The following is a 24,721-nucleotide window of genomic DNA, read 5'->3' on the forward strand; positions in this document are numbered from 1 at the left end:
GTTAAGACTCAAGAAGGCAGGCAGGCATGGTGGCCCACATCTGTAATCCCAGTATTTTCGGAGGCCAAGGCAAGAGGTATGCTTGAGGTTAGGAGTTAAAAAGACCAGCCTGACCCACACAGCAAGACCCCATCACTACAAAAAATAGAAAATCTTGGCCAGGTGCAGGGGTACATGGCTATAGTACCAGCTATTCCAGGAGACTGAGGTAGGAGGACTACTTTTAGCCCAGGAGTTCCAGGTGGCAGTGAGCTATGATAAAACCATTATACTTCAGCTTGGGTGACAGAGTGAGACTGTCTCTAAACAATTAAAAAAATTGTTTTAATTAAAAAAAAAAAGAAACAAGAACACAAAGGTGACTAGAGTTCAGAGAGTAAAGTGTCAGAGGAGAGCACTGTAGAGAGCACCCTGGAAATTTGCAAAGGCTCCATCTTTGAGCCTTCAGCAATGGACTGATCAGCTCATATATGAGGAGAAATTACCCAAGATTAAGGAAAGAACTCCTGCTACTCCAAAGGAAGAGAAGAAACAGTGCATGATCCCCATAGAGATCTATGAAGAAGATCTGCCCCCAACAGCAAGAATGGGAAAGCACATGGCATTTCAAATAGCATTGGTTAGAACAGGAGTTAGAAAATTAAATCCCAGTTGGGCAAGGTAGCTCACACCTGTAATCCTAGCACTCTAGGAGGCCCAGGTAGGAGGAGTTCAAGACTAGCCTGAGCAAAAGCAAGACTCCATCTCTACTAAAAATAGAAAAATTAATTGGGTGTGGTAGCTATAGTCCTAGCTACTTTGGAGGCAGAGGCAAAAGGATCACTTAGACCCAAGAGTTTGAGTTTGTTATGAGCAATAATGATGCCATGACACTCTACCTGGAGCTACAGTGTGAGACTCTGTCTCAAAAAAATAGAAACAAAGAAAAAGAAAAGAAAATCGCATTCCACAGATCAAATACGATCTACCACCTGTTTTTTGTATAGCCCAAGAACTAAGAATGGTTTATACATTATTAAATGGCTAGAAAAAAAGTGAAAAGAAGAATATTTTATGACAACTTAGAATTATATAAAATCCAAATTACAGTGCATAAAAATAAAGTTCCCAACCATATTTATTAATTTAAATACTATCTATGCTTACTTACAGTCACACAACAGAAGAGATGAGTAGTTGACAGAAAGACTGTACAGCCTATAAAATCTAAAATATTACTGAGTCTTTGGGGAAAAAATATGGGTCTTGGTTCAATAAGAAAAAAATTAACCCTAGAATAAATGCAGATCTGGTCTCAGCAAACAAAACTTAAAATAATAATTCTAAATAATCAGTAAATTTCCAAGCAACTTAATCATTACCAAGAATAAAAGTTCAGATGATTATAGAATATAAAAATATACAGGAAAAAAATACACACACACACACATATATATATAGCTAACACCTAGCAGAGTAAAAATCAGTGTCTAGTATCTACTCAAAACTTACCAGGCATGGCCAGGCACAGTGGCTCAAACCTGTAAATCCTAGAACTCTGGGAGGCTAAGGTGGGAGGAGCGCTTGAGTTCAGAAGTTCAAAACCAGCCTGAGTAACAGTCAGGCCCTGACTCTACTAAAAATAGAAAAATTAGCCAGGTTTCATGGCAAGCCTTTGTAGTCGTAGCTATTAGGGAGGCTGAGGCAGGAGAATTGCTTGAACCGGAGAGTTTGAGGTTGCTGTGAGCTGATGCCACTACACTCTAGCCTGAGTAACAGAGTGAGACACTATCTTAAAAAATAAAAAATAAATTTAAAAAAAAAACCTAATTCAACCAATAATGAACGGAAAAAAACAATCAAATCTGGCCTAGAAATTACTCAGATAATAGAATTACTAGAAAAGGACATGTCTCCCATGAAGCATTTTATAGAGGCAAGGAAAAATTTTACAAAAAGAAAAGCACATGAAAAGTAATTACATGGGCCGAGTGTGGTGGCTCACGCCTGTAATCCTAGCACTCTGAGGCCAAGGTGGGTAGACAGCTTGAGCTCATGAGTTTGAGACCAGCCTGAGCAAAAAAGTGAGACATGAGGATCACTTGAGCCCAAGAGTTGGAGGTTGCTGTGAGCTATGATGCCACCGCACTCCACCCAGGGTGACAGCTTGAGTAGAGTGTTTCAACAACAACAATAGGAAAAATAATTATATGATTATAAACGACCATAATCCATATGTTTAAGAAGCTAGAGGAAAAACTGAATAGGTTGAGTAGAGACAAGGTTAACGTAAAAAAAAGACCCAAATGAAAATTCTACAAAGGAAATCTGTAATGTCTGATACAAAAACCAAACTGCATGTGAAGGGTTTATCAGAAATTACCAACAAAAGATCAGTGAACTCAAAGATACAACAATGAAAACTAAACAAAAATAATAATAGAGAAAAAAACTGTCTAAATCTGATGAAAGACTTAACAAGTCTAATAAAAATAAAATAGAAGTTGTGGCATGCAGCTAAAACAGTATTTGTAGAAAAACATATAAAAGTAAAAATTCACTAAAAACAAAGAAAAGTCTCAAAGCAATGACCAAAGTTTTCAAAATAAAAAACTACAGTAAAAATAGATGGACTTAAAAGATGGCTGACTAAAGGCATTTTGTACTCATCTCCTCCACTAAAAAGAACCAAAATAGTCAGTACATAATGACACTTCGAATAAATCACCCAAGACAGAATCCTAGAATAAACAGAAAAATGACAGGAAACACCCACAGCTAGGAAGAAGAAGGATGCAAAGCAGCCTGCTTGGCCAGGATCAGCTTGGAGTCAGAAGAGATTCACCAACATGGGAAAGAGTCAGAGACCTTCAGTGGTCCACACTCTCACCATGGATTTGTAAAATCCTAGCCACTGGAGTGTCCCTTTACCACCTTGGGCCCTGAAACTAACACAGGAACCTGCTAGGAGACTGGGAGATTGTCCAATGTTCATTGCTCCAGGAAGGGAGCTTCCACTGGGTCCCACACACTCCCCAACAGCTAAGCAGCTGCAGAAAGGCACCATTTGAGAGTCCTTCCCCTAACAGACAGTGCACCACCCTGGAACTGGGGCACAGGCTGCTGCAGGTGGAGCTAAAGCACAAGTGATGCACGAGCTACCAATGTAAGGGCTGAGATGTAAGTTGGGTTGTGTGTGCACCACCATACCCAGGATTAGACGTGAGCAGTACCAATGTTCTCCCTAACCCCATCTCTGGCTGAGTGACAGGGCTTCAATGTTAGTTGTTACTTTACCCTGTCCAAGCATTCCTCCAGGGACCTGAAGTTTGTCCTGCCCCTATCCACCAAAGATAAAACTTGCACACACCATCAGAGGCCCTGAGGAGAAGATAAACCAGCCTGACCTCACCACCCCACCCCAACACAGTGCCAGACCATGAAGTACAAGAGACGGGACTGCCTAACATGATATCACTGGCATCTGGGCACTCCTCCCAGGAACCTGACCCTGACACAACCACCATAGCTGGCTTCTACCTGCATGTGTCACCTGCACACTTAAAGAGACTGGTCTGCCCCACCCACTGTAGCCACCAACAACATTAGCACACTCCACTAGGGACCCACTGGGTTGTTCAGTCAGTATAGTGCCATGCCAACTGCCTAACTGTCCAGGTCAATGCTGCCATACTGGCATCCAAGTATTCAAATTATGGATATCCTAGAAGTAAAAATAAGAATGAAAAGGTTAGAAAACCTATAAAACAAAACAATAGATGAAAACTTCACAAGTCTAGCAGGAGATTTAGATATCCAGATATGGGAAGCTCAGAAATCCTGAAACACATACAAGGTAAAAAAGTCTTCTCCTTGGCAAAACTAACATCAAAAACAAAGAGGTAATTCTAAAATCAGTGAAAGTGGCTTGGTGCCCATAGCACAGTGGTTACAACAGCAGCCACATACACCGAGGCTGGCAGGTTGGAAACTGGAAAGGCTAGCTAAAACAACAATGACAACTGCAACAAAAAATAGCCAGGCTACTTGAGAGGCTGAGGCAAGAGAATTGTTTAAGCCTAAGAGTTTGAGGTTGCTGTGAGCTGTGACAGCACTCTACCAAGGGAGACACAGTGAGACTCTGTCTCAAAAAATAAATAAATAAATAAAATAAAATCAGTGAAAATCTAGTTGCCTGCAAAGGAACCTCCATCAGACTAACAGTAAATTTCTCAGCAGAAACCTTACAGATCAGGACAGAATGAGATCACATATGCAAAATGCTGAGAGAAAAAAAGACATTTAAGGACATTATATGCAGCAAAATTACTCTTTACAAATGAGGATAAATAAAGTCTTTCCCAGATAAACAAAAGTTGAGGTAATTCATCACCATTAGACCAGCCCTACAATAAATGCTCAAGGGAGTCCTAAGCCTAGACACAAAAGAATAACATTTACCATCATGAAATACACAAAAATGAGGAAGAGAAAGGACTCAAATAGTACCACTATAGAAAACCATCAAACCACAAAGACAAACAGTAAGAGAGAAAAGAAAAAAAAAAAAAGACCAAAAAATACAGACAACCAGAAAATGACAGGAACAAAGCCTCACAAATCAATAACCACCTTAAATATAAATGGATTAAATTCTCCACTTAAAAGATATAGACTAGCTGAATGAATAAAAAAACATAATCCAACTATACACTGCCTACAGGAAACATACTTTACATCCCATCCTTATGTACTGGAAAAATATTGCTAAAAATGACTATACCACCCAAAGCAATCTATAAATTCAACTCAATTCCTATCAAAATAACAATGTCATTTTTCACAGAAAAAGAAAAACAATCCTAAAATTCAGAGCCAAAATATCCAAAGCTTTGTTTTCTGAACAAAAAGAACAAAGCTGGAGGCATCACACTACTTCACTTCAAAATACTGGCCAGGTACAGTGGCTCACGCCTGTAATCCTAGCACTCTGGGAGGCCAAGGCAGGTGGTTGCTTCAGTTCAGGTGTTTGAAACCAGCCTGAGCAAGAGTGAGACTCCATCTCTACTAAAAATAGAAAAAATTAGCCAAGTGTTATGGCAGGCACCTATAATTCCAGCTACTTGGGAGGCTGAGGCAAGAGGATCTCTTGAGCCCAAGAGTTTGAGTTGCTGTGAGCTATGATGACTCCACAGCACTCTACCCAGGGTGATGAAGTGAGACTGTCTCAAATACATATGTATCAAGGCCATGGTAACCAAAACAACATGTTATTGGTATAAAAAGAGACACACAGAACAACGGAACAGAATATAAAATGTAATAAAAAAAATTCACATATTTACACCCAATTGATTTTTGACAAAACCATCAAGAACATACACTGGGGCTCGGCGCCCATAGAACAATGGTTATGGCATCAGCCACATACAACAAAGCTGCCAGCCCCAGCTAAACAACAACTCCAACAGAAAAATAGCCGGGTGTTGTGACAGGTGCCTGTAGTCCCAGCTACCTGGGAGGCTGAGGCAAGAGAATTGCTTAAGTCTAAGAGTTTGGGGTTGCTCTGAGCAGTGATGTCTACCAAGGGTGACATAGTGAGACTTTGTCTAAAAAAAAAAAGAACTTACATTGGGGCCAGGTGCAATGGCTCACACCTATAATCCTAGCACTTTGGGAGGGAAAGGCAGGAGGATCTCTTAAGGTCAGAAGTTTGAAACCAACCTGAGCACCATTGAGAACCCATCTCTATAAAACAATAGAAAAATTAGCCAGGTGTAGTGGCATGCACCTGTAGTCTCAGTAGCTCAGGAGTCTGAAACAGGAGGATCATTGAAGCCCAGGAATTTGAGGTTGCAGTGAGCTATGATGACACCACTGCACTCTGGCCCAGGAGACAGAGTGGGACCCTGTAACAAAACAAAATAAAACAAAACAGGCTTGGCACTCATAGCTCAGTGGTTAGGGTATGGGCCAAATGTACACAGCCCGGGTCTGTGAAACAACAATAACAACAACAACAACAAAAAAAAAAAAAAAAAAAAAGAGCCAGGAGTTGTAGCAGGAGTCTGTAGTCCCAGCTACTTGGAAGGCTGAGGCAAGAGAATTGCTTAAATCCAAGAGTTTGAAGTTGCTGTTAACTGTGACACCACGGCACTCTACCAAGGGCAACATAGTGAGACTGTGTCTCAAACAAAAAAAACATACATGAGGGAAAGGACACACTCTTCAATAAATGATGCTGGTAAAATAAGATGACCATAAGAAGTAGAATGAAACTGGACCCCTAGCTCTCACCATGCACAAAAATCAAATCCAGATAGATTAAAGATTTAAACACACAACTGAAACTGTAAAACTACTAGAAGAAAACAGGGAATGAGTTTTAGATTACTGTGAGTAAGGCTGATGCCATAGCACTCTAGCCTGGGCAACGCAGCAAGACTCTGCCTCAAAAAGAGGGAAAAAAGAAAAGAAGGAAACTACAGACCAGTATCTTTTCTTTTCTTTCTTTTTTTTTTTTTTTTGAGTTATTAAAATTCTTTAGCTTAGACTCTGGTTTTGACAATTACTACAACATTGCAGCAAAGCAAATATTCACAGCCTTAGGATAATAATTAAATTGGAAGATTATTGCATTTCAGTGGAAAAGAACATAACTTGTTTTCCCTTGTGATTGAAGATACAATGATAGAAAACATCAACAGATGGTTCTGTATTGTATAAAACTGTGAAGCTGCTTTTGGGTTCTTGTATGACTTTCACCAGGTACAGAAAAGATTAGAAAAACATTTTTTTTTAATTTTTTTTAATTGTTGGGGATTCATTGAAGGTACAAGAAACCAGGTTACACTGATTGCATTTGTTAAGTCAAGTCCCTTATAATTGTATCCTGCCTCCACAAGGTGTGTCACACACCTAGCCACCCACCCACCTCCCTCCTTCCCTCTCTGCTCTCCCCTTCCTCACCCCCACCGTGTACTAGGTCATTAATTGTCCTCATATCAAAATTGAGTACATAGTATTCTTGCTTCTCCATTCTTGTGATGCTATACTTAGGATAATGTATTCCACTTCCATCCAGGTTAATACAAAGGATGTAGAGTCTCCATGTTTTTTAATGACTGAATAGTATTCCATGCTATACACATAGCACAGCTTGTTAATCTATTCCTGGGTTGGTGGGCATTTAGGCTGTTTCCACAATTTGGCGATTGTAAATTGAGCTGTGATAAACAGTCTAGTGCAAGTGTGCTTATGGTAAAAGGATTTTTTTCCTTCTAGGTAGATGCCCAGTAATGGGATTGCAGGATCAAATGGGAGCTCTAGCTTGAGTTCTTTAGGGTTCTCCAGACTGCCTTCCAAAAAGGTTGTACTAGTTTGCAGTCCCACCAGCAGTGTAAAAATGTTCCTTTCTCTCCACATCCAGGCCAACATCCACAATTTTGAGATTTTATGATGTGGGCCATTCTGGCTGGGGTTAGATGATATCACAGAAACTTGCATTTCTCTAATAATTAGGGACAATGAGCAAATTTTTTCATGTTTGCTAGCCATTCATCTGTCTTGCCCATTGATATATGGGATTGTTGGCTTTTTTCATGTGGATTAATTTAAGTCTTCTATAGATCCTGGTTATCAAGCTTTTGTCTGATTCAAAATATGCAAATATCCTTTCCCATTGTGTAGGTTGTCTATTTGCTTTGGTTGTTAGTTCCTTATTGTACAGAAGCTTTTCAATTTAATTAAGTCCCATTTGTTTATTTTTGTTGTTGTTGCAATTGCCATAGAAGTCTTCTTCATAAAGTCTTTCAGCAGGCCAATATCTTCGAGTATTTTTCCTATGCTTTTTTTGAGAATTTTTATCATCTCATGCCTTAAATTTAGGTCTTTTATATCCATCTTGAATCAATTTTAGTGTGTGGAGAAAGGTGCGAGTCCAGTTTCAGGCTTTTACATGTGGCTATCCAGTTTCCCCAGCACCATTTATTGAATAGGAATTCTTTCCCCTAGTGTCTGTTCTTGTTCAGTTTATCAAAGATTAGGGGGCTATAAGATTCCAAAAGTCTATGTCTCTATTTTTGTGCCAGTACCATGCTGTTTTGACCACTATGGCATTGTAGTACAGTCTAAAGTCTGGTATGCTAATGCCCCCAGCTTTGTTTTTATTACTCAGAACTGCCTTAGCTATACAGCTTTTTTTTTGTTTGTTTTTTTTGAGACAGAATCTCACTATGTCACAGCTCACAGCAATCTCAAACCCTTGGGCTTAAGCAAGTCTCTTACCTCAGCCTCCCAAGAAGCTGGGACTACAGGTGCTCGCCACAACACCTGGCTATTTTTTGGTTATAGTTGTCATTGTTTGGCAGGTCTGGGCTGGGTTCAAACCCACCAGCTCCGGTGTATGTGGCTGGCGCCATAGCTGCTGAACTATAGGTGCCAAGCCGCTATATGGGTTTTTTTCTGGTTCCACAGACCAATATCTTTCATAAACAAAGATGCAAAATTTCCTTTTTTTTCTTCTTTGAGACAGAGTCTCACTTTGTCACCCTCTGCAGAGTATGATGGCATCACAGCTCACAGCAACCTCAAACTCTTGGGCTCAGGCAATTCTCTTGCCTCAGCCTCCCAAGTAGCTGGGATTACAGGTGCCCTCCACAACACCTGGCTATTTTTAGAGACAAGGTCTCGCTCTAACTCAGGCTGGTCTCGAACCTGTGTGTTCAGGCAATCTACCCACCTCAGCCTCCCAGACTGCTAGGATTATAGGTGTGAGCCATTGCAACCAGCAAGGCAAAATTTCTTAACACAGGTTTAACAAATACTGCTAGCGCCAAAAATATGTGCACATATTTTAAAAGATATTATCTAAGTATTCCTTTTCAAAGTTGAATTACAGTAGCAATGTGTAGTCTGACATTCTCTCAAAAGATGGACTTAATCTAATGAAAGCAACAGGCAGGACAGTCAAAGAAAATGGCAGCATGATTGTCTTAGGAGCACAAGACCATTTTGAAGTGGCATTTAAAATTTGAGAATGTGTGAAAGTATGACAACAATACAGGTATAAGTAAGCAACAGAACCTCCAGCATTACCCAATATTACATGCATTCAAGATATGTTCGACATGCATGTACTGTGTGTGATGTGCACAAAGGAAGATCTCGGAGGCCTTGCACAGCTATGGCGTTGGAACAGTTTACACGCTCACCACAGAAGCCTACCAATGTGCACATGACAAGAGTTAGCATAACAAACACACAATGCATTCTTTTTATCATTATTATTATTAAATCATAGCTGTGTACATTAATGCAATCATGGGGTACAGTGTGCTGGTTTTATATACAATTTGAAATATTTTCATCAAACTGGTTAACATAGGCTATCATGGCATTTTCTTAGTTATTGTGTTAAGACATTTATATTCTACATTTAGTAAGTTTCACAAGTACCCTTGTAAGATGCACTATAGGTGTGGTCCCGCCAATTACCCTCCCTCTACCCATCCTCTGCACACCCTTCCCTCCCCTCCCTATCCTCTTTCCCCATATTCTTGGGCTATAATTGGGTTATAGCTTTCATAAGAAAGCTGTAAATTGGCTTCATAGTAGGGCTAAGTACATTGGATACTTTTTCTTCCATTCTTTGAGATACTTTGCTAAGAAGAATATATTCCAGCTCCATCCATGTAAACATGAAAGAGGTAAAGTCTCCATCTTTCTTTAAGGCTGTGTAATACTCCATTGTGTGTACATATACCACAATTTATTAATCCATTCATGGGTTGATGGGTACTTGGGCATCTTCCATGACTTAGCAATTATGAATTGGGCTGCAATATATCGCCCTGGGTAGAGTACTGTGGCATCACAGCTCAAAGCAACCTCCAACTCTTGGGCTTAAGCGATTTTCTTGCCTCAGCCTCCCAAGTAGCTGGAACTACAGGCGTTCACCACAATGCCTGGCTATTTTTTTGTTGCAATTGTTTAGTTGGCCAGGGCTAGGTTTAAACCCACCACCCTCGGTGTATGTGGCTGGCACCGTAACCACTGTGCTACAGCATGGAGCCCACAATGCATTCTTAAAATAGCCAAATGGAAAGTTTTCATCTTAAGATTATTACATGCAGCAAGACCTGAGAGCTTACCACATGAGAGTTTGGCAGGACAAAGAATAGGATGAAGAGTGGGTAGTTGAGTTTCCCTCACATTCTTTTTTTTTTTTTTTTGAGACAGAGCCTCAAGCTGTGGCCCTGGGTAGAGTGCTATGGCATCACAGCTCACAGCAACCTCCAACTCCTAGGCTTAAGTGATTCTCTTGCCTCAGCCTCCCAAGTAGCTGGGACTACAGGCGTCCGCCACAACACCCGGCTATTTTTTGGTTGTAGTTGTCACTGTTGTTTGGCAGGCCCAGGCTGGATTCAAACCCGCGAGCTCTGGTGTATGTGGCTGGCGCCTTAGCCACTTAAGCTACAGGTGCCCAACATTCTTATCGCCCCTTGACTTCTACCTACAGGGGACCTTAAAGGATGTGATGTATTTTAGAAAACTGGCTACACTGGCAGTACTTTGGTAAAAACTGAAATGGAATGAGCAGGGATATAACTAGGCACTTTGGTCAACATTGCTCCAGCAGTAATTCACTGTGATCAGGAGTGTCTGGACGCTGACAGTAATCACTCTGAGTCTATTCTGTAACTGCAGAAGTCAAACATGACTTGTATTCATCTTTTGTTATCAGTATATATTGAGTATTAGAATTTTAATCTAGTGTTTTCCTTTCTTAAAATGCATATACTTTTTTTTGCACCCTCTGTATATATAATAAAAAGGGTAATTCACAATGACAGTCTTAGGCTTCTTGGGCTGCCATAATGATACCATTCACTGATACCATAATGATACTAAGGCTTAAATTTTCAATTTATTTTCACAGTTCTGGAGGCTGGAAGTCTGAGATCAGGGTGCCAGCACTGATGGGTTGTGGTGAGGACTTTCTCTCTGGTTTGCAGACAGCCACCTTCTTACTATATCCTCAAAGAAGAGAGAGAACATGAAATCTCGCTTTCTCTTTTTATAAAACCACAGTCCTAGAAAACCCCATGCTTATGACCTCAATTAAGCTCAATTACCTCCTAAAGATGCCATCCCCTATAGTCACAATGGGAATTAGGGATTCACCAAATGAATCTTGGGGGAATACAATTCAGTCTACAGTAATGACTAAATGGAGTTTATCTCAGAAATGAAATACTTAAAAAATTCAAGCTAATAAACCCAAAATGAAATATATATCCTCATCTCAACATATGCAAAATATCTGACATTTCCAAACATTTATTCCTCAAAAATTTCTCAGTAAACTAGGCATAGAAGGGAACTTGCTTCTATTAATAACAAAGGCATAGGAAAAACGTCCAGTTATCATCATATTTAATGGTAAAAATGGACTTCTTTCCCCAACATCAGAATGAAGACAAGAATGTCCCCTATTACCACTATACGTGGTCTACTGAGAAAAAACAATCAAAAGCATCCAGGTGGGAAACAATGAGGTAAAACTGTCTTTTTTCACACATAACATGATCATCTATGAAGTTTTTTCTTTTTTTTTTTTTTTTGAGACAGTCTCACTATGTCACCCTTGGTAGAGTGCCATAGCGTCACAGCTCACAGCAACCTCAACTCTTGGGCTTAAGCGATTCTCTTACATCAGCCTCCCAAGTAGCTGGGACTACAGGTGCCTGCTATAACACCCAGCTATTTTTTTGTTGCAGTTGTCATTGTTGTTTAGCAGGCCTGAGCCGGGTTCAAACCCACCACCTGGGTGTATATGGCTGGAATATACAGAATATACACTCACACCCACTGAGCTATGAGTGCCACCCTATGAAGAATGTTTTTAAAGCTATTAAAATTAAATGAGTTCAGTAAGGCTGTAGAATACAGGATCAATATACAAAAATTTACTGTGTTATATGTATTAGTAACAAATAATTGGTAATTGAAATATTAGAATAATAGCATTTAGAGTATCATAAAAACACAAATATTTAAGTATAAATAAAAGATATGCACATGTAGATCTGTACGCTGAAAACTACATAACATAAAGAGCAATTAAATAAAAAATAAATGGAATGATGTACTGTGTTCATGTATCAGAATACGCAATTATCTTACAGTGTCAATTTTCTCCAAATTCATCTGTAGATGACAAATAATTACAATAAAAATTCCAACAAGGGCGGCGCCTGTGGCTCAGTCGGTAGAGCGCTGGCCCCATATACTGAGGGTGGCGGGTTCGGGCCCGGCCCCGGCCAAACTGCAACCAGAAGATAGCTGGGCATTGTGGCGGGTGCCTGTAGTCCCAGCTACTCGGGAGGCTGAGGCAAGAGAATCGCCTTAAGCCCAGGAGTTGGAGGTTGCTGTGAGCTGTGTGAGGCCACGGCACTCTAACGAGGGCCATAAAGTGAGACTCTGTCTCTACAAAAAAAAAAAAAAAAAAAAAAAAAAATTCCAACAAAATTGGAATTTTGGGCACCTAGCTCAGCGCCCAAAGGGCGCTGGCCACATGCTCTAGGGCTAGTGGGTTCAAACCCGCCCCAGGCCTGCTAAAACAAAACAAAAAAATATCTGGGCATTGTGGCAGGTGCCTATAGTTCCAGCTCCTACTACATTGCTATGAGCTATTAACGGCACAGCACTCTACCAAGGGCAGGAAAATGAGACTCTGTTTCAATTAAAAAAAAAAAAATTCCAACAAAGTCTTTTAGCAAAATTGATAAGGTTATTCTAAAATTCATTTGGAGGCTCAGCGCCTGTGGCTCAAGCAGCTAAGGCGCCAGCCACATACAACTGAGCTGGCGGGTTCAAATCCAGCCCAGGGCCTGCCAAACAACAATGACGGATGCAACCAAAAAATATCCCGGCGTTGTGGTGGACGCCTATAGTCCCAGTTACTTGGGAGGCTGAGGCAAGAGAATCGCTTAAGCCCATGAGTTGGAGGTTGCTGTGAGCTATGATGCCACAGCACTCTACCCAGGGTGACAGCTTGAGGCTCTGTCTCAAAAAAAAATAAAAATAAAAATAAAAGTAATAAAATTCATTTGGAAATGCAAAGAACTTAAGATAGCTAAAACACCTTTGAAAAATAATAATATAGGCTGGGCGCAGTGGCTCATGCCTGTAATCCTAGCACTCTGGGAGGCCTAGGCAGGTAGATAGCTTGAGCTCACAAGTTTGAGACCAGCCTAAGCAAAATGCGAGACCCCCCATCTCTACTAAAATAGAAAAACTGAGGCAAGAGGATCACTTGAGCCTGAGTTGGAGGTTGCTATGAGCTATGACACCACAGTAGCACTCTACCCAAGATGACGGCTTTAGACTCTGTCTAAATAAATAAATAAATAAATAAAACAATTTGAGAACTTAAATTACCTGACTTGAGGACTTATTACAAAGTTAGAGTGATACTGTACTCGAGATAAACAACACTGAAACAGAATGTAGAGTCCAGAAATAGATCCCTATGTATATAGTCAATTAACCCTTCAAAAAGTTTTTTCATTGAAAATTCACATAGCATAAAATCCACCATTTTTACCATTTCAAAGTGTACAATTAAGTGGTTTTAGTATATTCACAATATTGTGCAACCATTACCACTATCTAATTACAGAATATTTCTGTAATCAGAAGTCTCATCCCTTCCAATTTCTCACTCTAACCTCTGCCACCTACAACTTGTTTTCTGTCTATGTGAATGTTCCTATTCTAGATATTTCATATAAATGAGATCACACTCAACAACAGTAAAGCTATTTGAAAAAATTAATAAAATTGACGAACTTTCAGATGAACAAATGAAAAACATAAGACTTAAATTATTAAAGTCAGAAATGAAAGTAGGTCATTAGATGTGACTAATGACCTCAGAGAAAGAAAAGGATTATTAAGACAATTCTGGGAACTATATGCCTACAAATTAGATAACCTAGATGATATGAACAAATTCCTAGAAACAGACAAAACAGAGACTGAGCTAGAATCAAAAAAGGTTCCCACTTCCCACAAAGAGCATCTACTCAGGAGGCTTAAGGTGGGAGGAATGCCTGAAGCCACGAGTTAAGAGGCTGCAGTGTCCTGTGATGGCAACTGTGAGTAGGTATTACTCTCTGGCCTGGGTAACATAGCAAGATTCCACCTCTAAAAAAATTATTATTTTTCTTTCTTTCTTTCTTTTTTTTCTGAGAACCTACCCTTGAAGGAACTAAAAAATTATTTTTAAAAAGAAAAATGGCCCACAAAGGAAAGCCCAGAACCAGATGGCTTCACTGGTAAATTCTACCAAACATTTACAAAAAAATAGCAATAGTTCTCAAACTCCTCCAAAACACACAAGCAGAGGGAATACTTCCCAATCCATTTTATAAGGCCCGTTTTACCTTGTGCGGCATAAGCAGTACATATTTGGTCTCTGCTCCCTGGTTACTGACACAGCTCCTAAAAGCCTTATAATTTCCTTAGTGACAGATAGGGTGCTAGTACCATCTTTTGTTCTAATATTTGGTGGTTGGCCCTGATTCTGACATAGAGCTCCTAAATACCTTGCAATTTCCTAAGTGATGGGATGAGAAAAGTGTCTTGCACAGAGCTCTTAAATCCCTTGGAATTTCCTGGGTAACAGAGCATCTTTTGTTCTAACAGAGTGATTCCTAGATATCATCAGAATGGTAAATAGTCATCAGAAAGACAAAACCATGATTACAAGCCTGGAACTTTCAGTCCCAGGCCTATTCTCAGGGAAAGAGAAAGAGGTTGGAGATTGAGTTAATAATCAGCCATCCAGGGGGTAGGGAGGGGGTATCTATGGCTTAGTGAGTAGGGCACCGGCCCCATATACTGAGGATGGCGGGTTCAAACCCGGCCCTGGCCAAACTGCAACAAAAAAATAGCCGGGAGTTATGGCAGGTGCCTGAAGTCCCAGCTACTACTGGGAGGCTGAGGCAAGAGAATCACCTAAGCCCTGGAGCTGGAGGTTGCTGTGAGCTGTGTGACGCCACGGCACTCTACCAAGGGTGATAAAGTGAGACTCCATCTCTATATAAAAAACAACAACAATAATAATAATGATGATGATCAGCCATGCCTATATGATGAAGCCACCATAAAAATCCCCAAACTACAGAATTTGGAGAGCTTCATAATATCTTTTATAATAAACCTGTAAACATAAGTAAAGTTTATTCCTGAGTTCTGTGAACCATTTTAACATATTGTTGAACCTAAACAGGGGTTGTGAGAACCCCCAATTTGTAACCAAGTCAGACAGAAGTACCGGGTAACAGCATATAAAGTGGCAAGCTAAAAAAAAAAAACATATAAAGTAGGCACCTATGGCTCAGTGGGTAGGGCGCTGGCCCCATATATACCAAGGGTGGCGGGTTCAAACCCGACCCATGCCAAACTGTATCAAAAAAATAGCTGGGTGTTGTGGCGGGCGCCTGTAGTCCCAGGTTACTCGAGAGGCTGAGGCAAGAGCATTACCTAAGCCCAGGAGTTGGAGGTTGCTGTGAGCTGTGTGATGCCACGGCACTCTACCGAGGGTGATAAAGTGAGACTCTGCCTCTACAAAAAAAAAATAATAAATAAATTAAATAAAGTGGCAAGCTTGCAACTGGCATATGAAGTGGGAAGGCAATCTTGAGGGTCTATGTACTTAACTTGTGAGTCTGCCCTAACTTTGGGTAGCTAGTGACGGAATCAAATAGTAGGGCACCTAGTTGCTATACACAGACAACTACCTGGTGTGGAAAAACCACAAAATTTGGTATAAGAGTATTCTATGGATACAAGAATTTTCTTTTACCCTGATACCAAAACCATTCAAAAGATATCACAAGGAAACTATAGAATAGCATCCTTATGAATACGAACACAAAAACCTTCACCAAAATCCTAGCAAAATGAATGCAGCAGAGTAATGCATAAGAGATTCCATAAATATTATGACCAAATAGGATTTATCAGGAGAGGGCCCACCCATGCCAGAAAGACCCATCGTGAGATAGATGGTTGGGACTTTGGCCCAGTTTTCATTCTGAGCCATGCATTACCAGCCCAACCATGGAAAAGAAGCTAGAAATTGAGTTCAGTCACAGGGCAAAAACTCTGTAAACACTGAACCACAGTAGAATCTCCTGATGGGTGAACATATTGATATACTAAGGTTTACATGCCCTGATTCCACAGGGAGAGGGCATGGAAAGCTCTGTGTCCAGAACCCTTCTAGTCCTTACCATATTTATCTTTTCATTTGGCTGGTCCTAAGTCATATCCTTTATAATGGATAAGGATAAACATAATTATATATTACTTTCCTGAGTTCTGTGAGTCACTCTAGACATGTAGCCTGTTGGTCAGAAGTGCAGGTGGGCTTGGGAACCCTATCTGTGGCTGTTGTCTAAAATGGCAGCAATCTTGTCGGTGACCACGCCCTTAAACCTGTGGAATTGGAAGCTAGCTCCAGATGGTTAGAGTAAAATTCTAAGTGGTTCTGACTCTAACCCAGTACACCAAAACTGGTACATGAATTGTACAATAGAACCAGTTCCAGAATAAAACCCCACCAAAGATTTTTGTAAAATTTGATCTGCTGATTCTAAAATTCAAATGGGAATAATATAAAGGGCTGAAAATAAGCAACAGTATTGGGGGGGGGGCGGATAGAGATTTGGCTTATCAGATAACAAGACTTAAAGAAATAGTAACTAAAACCAGATAAAAAGAGACATCATCAACGTAACAAATACAACCTACAAACTGACCTGCATATATACGGAAATTGACACGTGAGAGCTGGAATTACCAATTAGTAAGGAAAAATACCTCATACAAATTCACAAAAATAAATTCCAAGAGGTTTATAAGACAACTGGAAAAACAAAACTTTTATAAGAAAATATAGATTGGGGCGGAGCCTGTGGCTCAAACAGTAGGGCGCTGGCTCCATATACCGGAGGTGGTGGGTTCAAACCCAGCCCCAGCCAAAAACTGGAAAAAAAAAGAAAGAAAGAAAATACAAATTAGTACCTTATGTCCTCAGAGTTATAAGATAAGGATTTTTTAAACAAGGAATGAAAAGTGTAAACATTTAAAAAAGATTGACAATTATACTATACTAAAATTTTAAAGTTTGTGTCAAGAGATGCTATAAAAAGGCAATCCACAGAAGGGAAAAGTGAACAGCTAAAAATACAAAAAAATGCAACACAGTGAGAAACTAATGTGCAACCACCACTACAAAAGCTTCAAAGTCTGACAATCCCAAGTGTTGATTATCTGGAAAAATGGAAACATTGTTAGTCATACAGTGCTAGCAGTTGTTAAACTTGATAAAATTTCTCCAAAGAATAATCAGGCTATACCAAGGGTAAAAAAAGACATACGTACCCTTCAATTCAGAAATTCCACCTCTAGCCAAAGCTGCTAGAACGTTCACTACCACACTACCCGCAACAGGACAAAAACAAATTTAAAAGTCTACCAATTAAAAAATAGCATTAATCACAAGTACATTAGTCCCCCTTATCTGCAGGGGATATGTCCCAAGACACTCAGTGGATGCCTGAAACCCCAGACAGCACTGAGCCACATACTACATATGAATTCCTTTTTCCTTCTTCACAAGTTCACAGATAGAAGACTCATTCTTGTTTAAACTGGAGACGGAGTTTCACTCTATGGCCCAAGCTGGAATACAGAATGGCAGTAGTACAGTAATAGCTCAATGCAACCTTGAATTCCTGGCCTCAAGCCATCCTCTCACCTAAGCCTCCTGAGTAGCTAGGACTACAAGTGTGCGCCACAATCTGGCTGTTTTGGGGATCTGTAGGGGTGGGTGAGACGGTCTTGCTCTGTTGCCCTGGGTAGAGTGTAATGCAATCAGGTATATACCATAACAACAGCTTATTTTTCTATTTTTAAGAGACAAAGTCTCGCTCTTGCTCAGACTGGTCTCCAACTCTTGAGCTCAAGTAATCTGCCCACCTTGGCCTCTCAGACTGCTAAGGTTACAGGCATGAACCACCCAGCTAAATTTTTTTAATTTTTTTCAGAGAAGGAATGTTATCCAGGCTGATCCTGAACTTCTGGTCTTAAGTGATCCTCTCATCCTGGCCTCCCAAAACAGATCTCATTTTTACTGTAGATATTACTAGCAATCTTAGCATCTGATTTTTTTCCCTTCTAAATGTAGTTGAGAACATTCACCTTTTCACTCAAAGGAAGCACTTTATGACTTATTCTTTAGCATATCCAAATTGCTAGTATCATTCCTCTTACTCTCTGGGAGTACCATAAAGTAAAACAAAGGTTACTTGAACACAAGCACTAGGTACTCCAATACACAATCTGAGAACTGATACAGCTACCAAGTGACTAAGAGGCCAGTAGCATACCCAATGAAGATACACTGGACAGAGGAATGATTCACATTCTCATCAAGAAAGAGTGAGATGAAGCAAGATTTCATTAAGCTACTCAGAATGGCAAACCCTTTAAAACTTATGAATTGTTGGCTCAGTGCCTATACCTCAGTAGCAAGGGTGCCAGCACATACACTGGAGCTGGCGGGTTTGAACCCAGCCCAGGCCTGTCAAACAACAACTACAACCAAACAATAGCCAGGCGTTGTAGTGGGCACCTGTAGTCCCAGCTACTTGGGAGGCTGAGGCAAGAGAATTGCTTAAACCCAAGAGTTTGAGGTTGCTGTGAGCTGTGACACCACAGCACTCTACCGAAGGGGACATGATAAGACTCTGTCTCCAAAAAAAAAACAAAATTATGAATTCTGGAATTTTCCATGTAAAATTTTCAGATGGCAGTTGACAGGCCACTGAAACAGCAAAAAGCAAATAACAAATAATGGAATATTATACAGCAGTTAAGAAACAAAATAATATTTGTCAAAATAGATATACATGTATTTTTATTTTGTGTGTGTTTGTGTTGTTTTTTTTTTTTGAGACAAAGTCTTGTTTTGTCATCCTCAGCAGAGTGCTGTAGCATCACAGCTCACAGCAACCTCAACTCTTAAACTCAAGTGATTCTCTTGCCTCAGCCTCCAAAGTAGCTGGGACTACAGACACCCACCACAACATACAGTTATTTTTAGAGACAAGTTTTAGCTCTAGCTCAGGCTCATCTCAAACCCCTGAGTTCAAACAATCCACCCACCTTGACCTCCGATAGTGTTAGGATCACAGGCATGAGCCCAGCCCTATACATGTATTTTTAAAGCAGTGTTTGGGGGTGGGGGAAGGAAGTTGCAGAGGAATGCCTTACAATATTATACGATTTACAGATAAAGTTTTAAAACATGTAAAGTTATATCATGCATTGTTTATAGATAAATAAATACTCAGTAAAAAGTTATTTGTGGGAATAATAGATTCCAAAATTTAGGACAGCAGTTGCCTGGGAGAATGGAGAGAAGAGAACAGGGAAAGGAACAGTAGTAGTGACTAAAGGGCTTCAAATAAACCAACACTTTTTTTTTTTTTTTGAGACTGAGTCTCACTTTGTTGCTCTTCATACAGTGCCATAGCATCACAGCTCACAGCAACCTCAAACCCCTGGGCTCACAAGTGATTCTCTTGCCTTAGCCTCCCAAGTAGCTGGGACTACAGGCACAATGCCAGGCTATTTTTAGAGATGAGGTCTCCCTCTGGCTCAGGTTGGTCTCAAACCTGTGAACTCAGGCAATCTACCCTCCCCCACCTCTCAGAGTGCTAGGATTACAGGTATGAGTCACTGCACCCAGCCCCCAGTACATTTTTTTAAGACAGAGTCTCGCTTTGTTGCCTTTCATAGAATACTATGGCCTACTAGCTCACAGCAACCTCAAACTCTTAGGCTCAAGAGATTCTCTTGCCTCAGTCTCCCCAGTAGCTGGGAATATAGGCCCCTGCCACAATGCTTGGTTATTTATTTATTTATTTTACAGATTTCTTTCCAAAGGATAAAACACTTACACAATTTAAATACAAGTCCAAGAGAATTACTCTGTCAAAATCAGCAATAATGGCAAAATACGTTCTCACTTACACTCGCCAGTACCATGAGTCTTCTCTCAGCTAAGCAGAAGGGTCTGATTTTTTATTCATATACATCCTTCTTATCTGCAACGTGATCTACAATTTCTTGTTGACACATTAACTTTTCTGACACATTAACTCTTCTGCGCATATATCAGGAATTTCAAATCCAAATTCATCTTCCATGGCCATGATAATTTCTAACTGGTCCAAACTGTCTAAGCCAAGGTCTTTCATAAAATGAGAATTTACTGAGAGATTCTCTCGGTCAATCTTGTCATAGTTTCAAGATATAAAGAACACGGTCCTTGATTACCTCTAATGTCAAAGGGGGAGCGTCACTGTACTGGTAGCACAACTGTGTAACTCAACCTGGGAACTTCTTGAGCAGCGAGTACGGCTGTGAAGCTCCAGGCCTTGTCCGGCTCCCTGCGGGGCACAGAACAGTGCTGAGTGGTCGGGCAGGGGCTAGCGTGGGGATCAGGGCAGTGGTGTGAAGGCCCCAGGTAGGTGGCGGGCACAGGAATAAAGGACATGAGCTGCCATGGCTACGCTGACCCAAGATCTCCTAGCTATTTTTAGAGACAGGATCTCGCTCTAGCTCAGGCTGGTATTGAACTGCTGAGCTCAGGCAATCCGCCAACCTCGACCGCCCAGAGTACTGGGATTATAGATATGAGCCATCTCGCCTGGCCATAAACCAGTACTTTCAATGTCCTTTAAAGAGTAAAAGGAAAAGCAATAAACTTAAAGGAGAAGGCACTTCCTAGAAAATTTCAGAACTGCAGAAAGAAAAAAAAATCACAAAAATCTTCCAGGAAGGAAAAAAAGCTCTCTTACAAAGGAACGAGAATCAGATTGACAGATTCCTCATCAGCAACGATGGATACTAAAAGATAAAAACAACAATATTGTCAAAATTCTAGAGAGAAGTTATTTGAACACTGGAATACTATATTCAATCTAAACCAGCAGTCTGAAGAGAAGGCAAAATAGACATATTTTTGGACATGTGAGAACCCAAAGTCTACCATTAGTTGCCTATTTGGAAAAAAGATGTACTATAGCAAAAGAATGAATGCAAGAGAGAAAAAGTGGGAATAAAGAACAGGAATGAGCAAACTACTAAAACATACAGTTTGATTTAAATAATTCTTGAAAAACAATGTAAAAATAAATTAATAGCAAAATGGAATTAAAATACCAAGTAATTAAAACATGACTGATTGGGTGTAGAAGTGAGAGGCAGGGTCAGGAAGGAAACCTGTTAAGATTGCTTGAGTATATTAAACCTATCAAAGCAATATACTGTGTGCTGGCATCAGCCCTAGAGGAAATGGGAGAAAAAAATTTCCTTGTTATAAATACATATTGCTTATATTACTGATAGTCATAGCTTAAGAAATATATATGTATTTTGTGGTTTGTTGTTTTGGTTTTTTTTTTTTGGAGACAGAGTCCCACTTTGTCACCCTTGGTAGAGTGCCATGGCTCACAACAACCTCCAACTCCTGGGCTCAAGCGATTCTCTTGCCTCAGCCTCCCTAGTAGCTGGGACTACCAGAGCAACCACAATGCCTGGTTTTGTTGTTGTTGCTATTTGTTTGGCAGGCCTGGGCCAGGTTCGAACCCACTATCCCCAAAGCACGTGGCTAGTACCCTAACAACTGAGCTATTGGCGCCCAGCCATGTTTTTTTTTTGTTTTTTTTTTTTTTTGAGATATGATCTCACTGTGTTACTCAGGCCTTGAACTCCAGGCTCAAGCAATCCTTTTGTCTCAACCTCTCAAATAGCTAGAGCTACAGACAACCACTACCACTCCTGGCTTAATTCTTTACATGGTAATATTTTGTCTTTGAAGATTATAAAACCATTCATCACCAATTAAATGGCATGAGACCAGACTGTATAGCTCAAATAATATTATAGGTCTGAGTCAGGCATGTAGTGTCTAACAGTTGAAGAAACAGTTTCTCCTCACATAGAATTCACTTAAATGTCTTCAAGATTAATTAAGACTCTCTTATCAACTTTCAACTCATCCAAACATATAATTTATGTACTTTTCATCTATATAATGCACTTAATCCACACTACATATTTGACGTATGACCATCTATCTAAAGTGGCATTTCAATTTCTTTTAGGTTCTATTTGCTTCTTTGTGGGAAGAGGAAAACAGGATATCCACCAGGTATCATCTCTACACCTAGCAAAACATGGCTAATCTCTAAAATTACAATAAAGTTCTTTCTGCAAATAAAAACAGCACAATATCTCAATCAAAGAACGGTCTACCTCATAAGAGAACACACTGGGCATAAATGCCAAGATTGTTAATTAAAACTAATTTTATTTTATTTTTATTTATGTATTCTCAGACAAAAGTCTCAAGCTGTCACCCAGGGTAGAGTGCCCTGGCATCACAGCTCAAATTCTTGGGCGTACCTCAAGCGCCCACCACAATGCACAGCTACTTTTTTTTTTTTTACAGGTTTTGGCCAGGGCTGGGTTTGAACCCGCCACCTACAGTATATGGGGCCGGCGCCCTACTCCTTTGAGCCACAGGCACTGCCAGCTCTATTTTTGCTGTTGTTGAAGTTGTTGCTGTTTTAGCTGGTCGGGCTGGGTCTGAACCCGCCAGCCTCAGTGTATGTAGCCAGCGTCCTACCCACTGAGCTACAGGCGCCACTAAAGCTAATTTTAATTACCTTAAGTACATACATAAATAAGGCACTCTAAAAAAACATTCTTTGTTTTTTTTGCAGTTTATGGCCAGGGCTGGGTTTGAACCTGCCATCTCTAGTATATGCGGCCAGTGCCCTACTCCTTTGAGCCAGAGGCACTGCCCTAAAAAACCTTTTTTTTTTTTTGAGACAGAGCCTCAAGCTGTCATCCCAGGTAGAGTGCTGTGACATCACTGCTCACAGCAACCTCCAACTCCTGGGCTCAAGCGGTTCTCTTGCCTCTGCCTCCCAAGTAGCTGGGACTATAGGCGCCCGCCACAAGGCCGGGATATTTTTTGGTTGCAGCCGTCATTGTTGTTTGGCAGGCCCAGGCTGGATTCGAACCTGCCAGCTTAGGTGTATGTGGCTGGCGCCTTAGCTGCTTGAGGCACAGGCGCGGTACCTAAAAATGACCTCTTAAAAGTATATAGGAAGAACTCTGAGAGACTGAGGTGGGTGGATCACCTGAGCTTACGAATTGAAGACCAGCTGGAGCTAGAGCAGGACCTCATCTCTAAAAACAGCCAGTTGTGGTGGGTGCCTGAAATCATAGGCAGGTGAACTGTTTGAACTCAGGAATTCAGAACCAACCTGAGCAAGAGTGAGAACCAGTCTCTACTAAAAACAGAAATAAAAAAAACTAGCCAGGCATGGTGGCACATGCCTGCAATCCCAGCTACTCAGGAGGCTAAGGAAAGAGGATCACTTGAGCCCAACAGCCTGAGATTGCTGTAAGCTATGACGCCACGACACTCTACCCAGGGTGACAGATAATTAATTAATTAAAAAAATAACAGTTGGAGGGCAGTGGCTCATGCCTGTAATCCTACTACTCCGGGAGGCCGAGGCGACAAGACCGAGGATGGCTTGAGGTCAGGAACACAATGACCAGTGAGACTGCATCTCTACAAAAAACAGAAAAATTAGCTGGGCCAGGTGGTATGTGCCTGAAGTCCCAGCTATTTGGGAGGTTGAGGCCAGAGGATCCCTTGGGTGCAGGAGTGTGAGGTTGTGTTGAGCTGTGATGATAACCACCGCACTCTGTTCCAGCAACAAAGTGACACTCTGTCTCACAAAAACAAAACAAAAAGTGTAAAATATTAGTTAAATGTATATTTGAAGTATGTACAGTATACACCTGTATAACAACTTTAATTCACAAAAGCTAAAAGAGCTGTGAAGATATATTGTCATAATCAGTTTATTCAGAATAAGCTTTCAGTAAGCTATGAAATTAACGCAGTGCTTCAAATAGTACCCATATGTAAGTTGCTGGAATTCTGAATTATGTTACTAGAAAGTCACACATTTCCCTTATAAACCCCGAATCTTTGCAGCTGTTTCCTTACTCAGTAAATGGAACTATTAACTTCTCAACTCTCCAAGCCAGAAACTTGGCAATCAAAACTACTCATTGCTTTCTACTCAAAGACCTTTCACATCAATCCATTCACTAAGTCCTTATCAATTCTACCTGCAAAACCTCTTTCTCAGATCTAGCCTTCCCTCTCACTCCCCACAGCCACTGCTCCAATTCATATCTCATTCATAATATTATAACAACTTCTAGCTGGTTTCCCTATCCTCAAACTGCCCATTGCATTTCCAACAGCCCAAAACATTTAAGTTTCAGAAATGAGAATTTCAAGTCACCCCTGGTGTAAATCATATACAATTCAGAGCAACTGGAATGGGAATTGGAAAAAAGAAAGGTAAATAGCAGAAAAGGAATAATAACTTTTCCCCATGGTAGTTCAGCAAAGACAAAAGAACAACTGAATTTTAAAACTACACTGAGAATTCCTATAAAAAATAATAAGCTTAGAAGAAGTTAACAACATATGCTTTGCATGTAGTCAAGGCATTGTATAACCACATAATCTAAGAAAGGAGTTAAAACATTACCCAAAGAT

At 40.4% G+C, this 24,721-nt stretch overlaps 1 protein-coding gene and 1 pseudogene across 1 annotated transcript in view; both read right to left on the reverse strand.

Moving 5' to 3' along the window:
• The window catches only part of RSF1 (remodeling and spacing factor 1), a 198,888-nt gene that overhangs the window by 147,280 nt on the left and 26,887 nt on the right, over nt 1-24,721 (reverse strand). The window lies entirely within an intron of this gene.
• LOC128564978 (acyl carrier protein, mitochondrial-like) lies at nt 20,025-20,718 on the reverse strand (annotated as a pseudogene).

Source organism: Nycticebus coucang, chromosome 14, assembly GCF_027406575.1.
Source record: "Nycticebus coucang isolate mNycCou1 chromosome 14, mNycCou1.pri, whole genome shotgun sequence".
NCBI classification, from domain to species: Eukaryota; Metazoa; Chordata; class Mammalia; order Primates; family Lorisidae; genus Nycticebus; species Nycticebus coucang.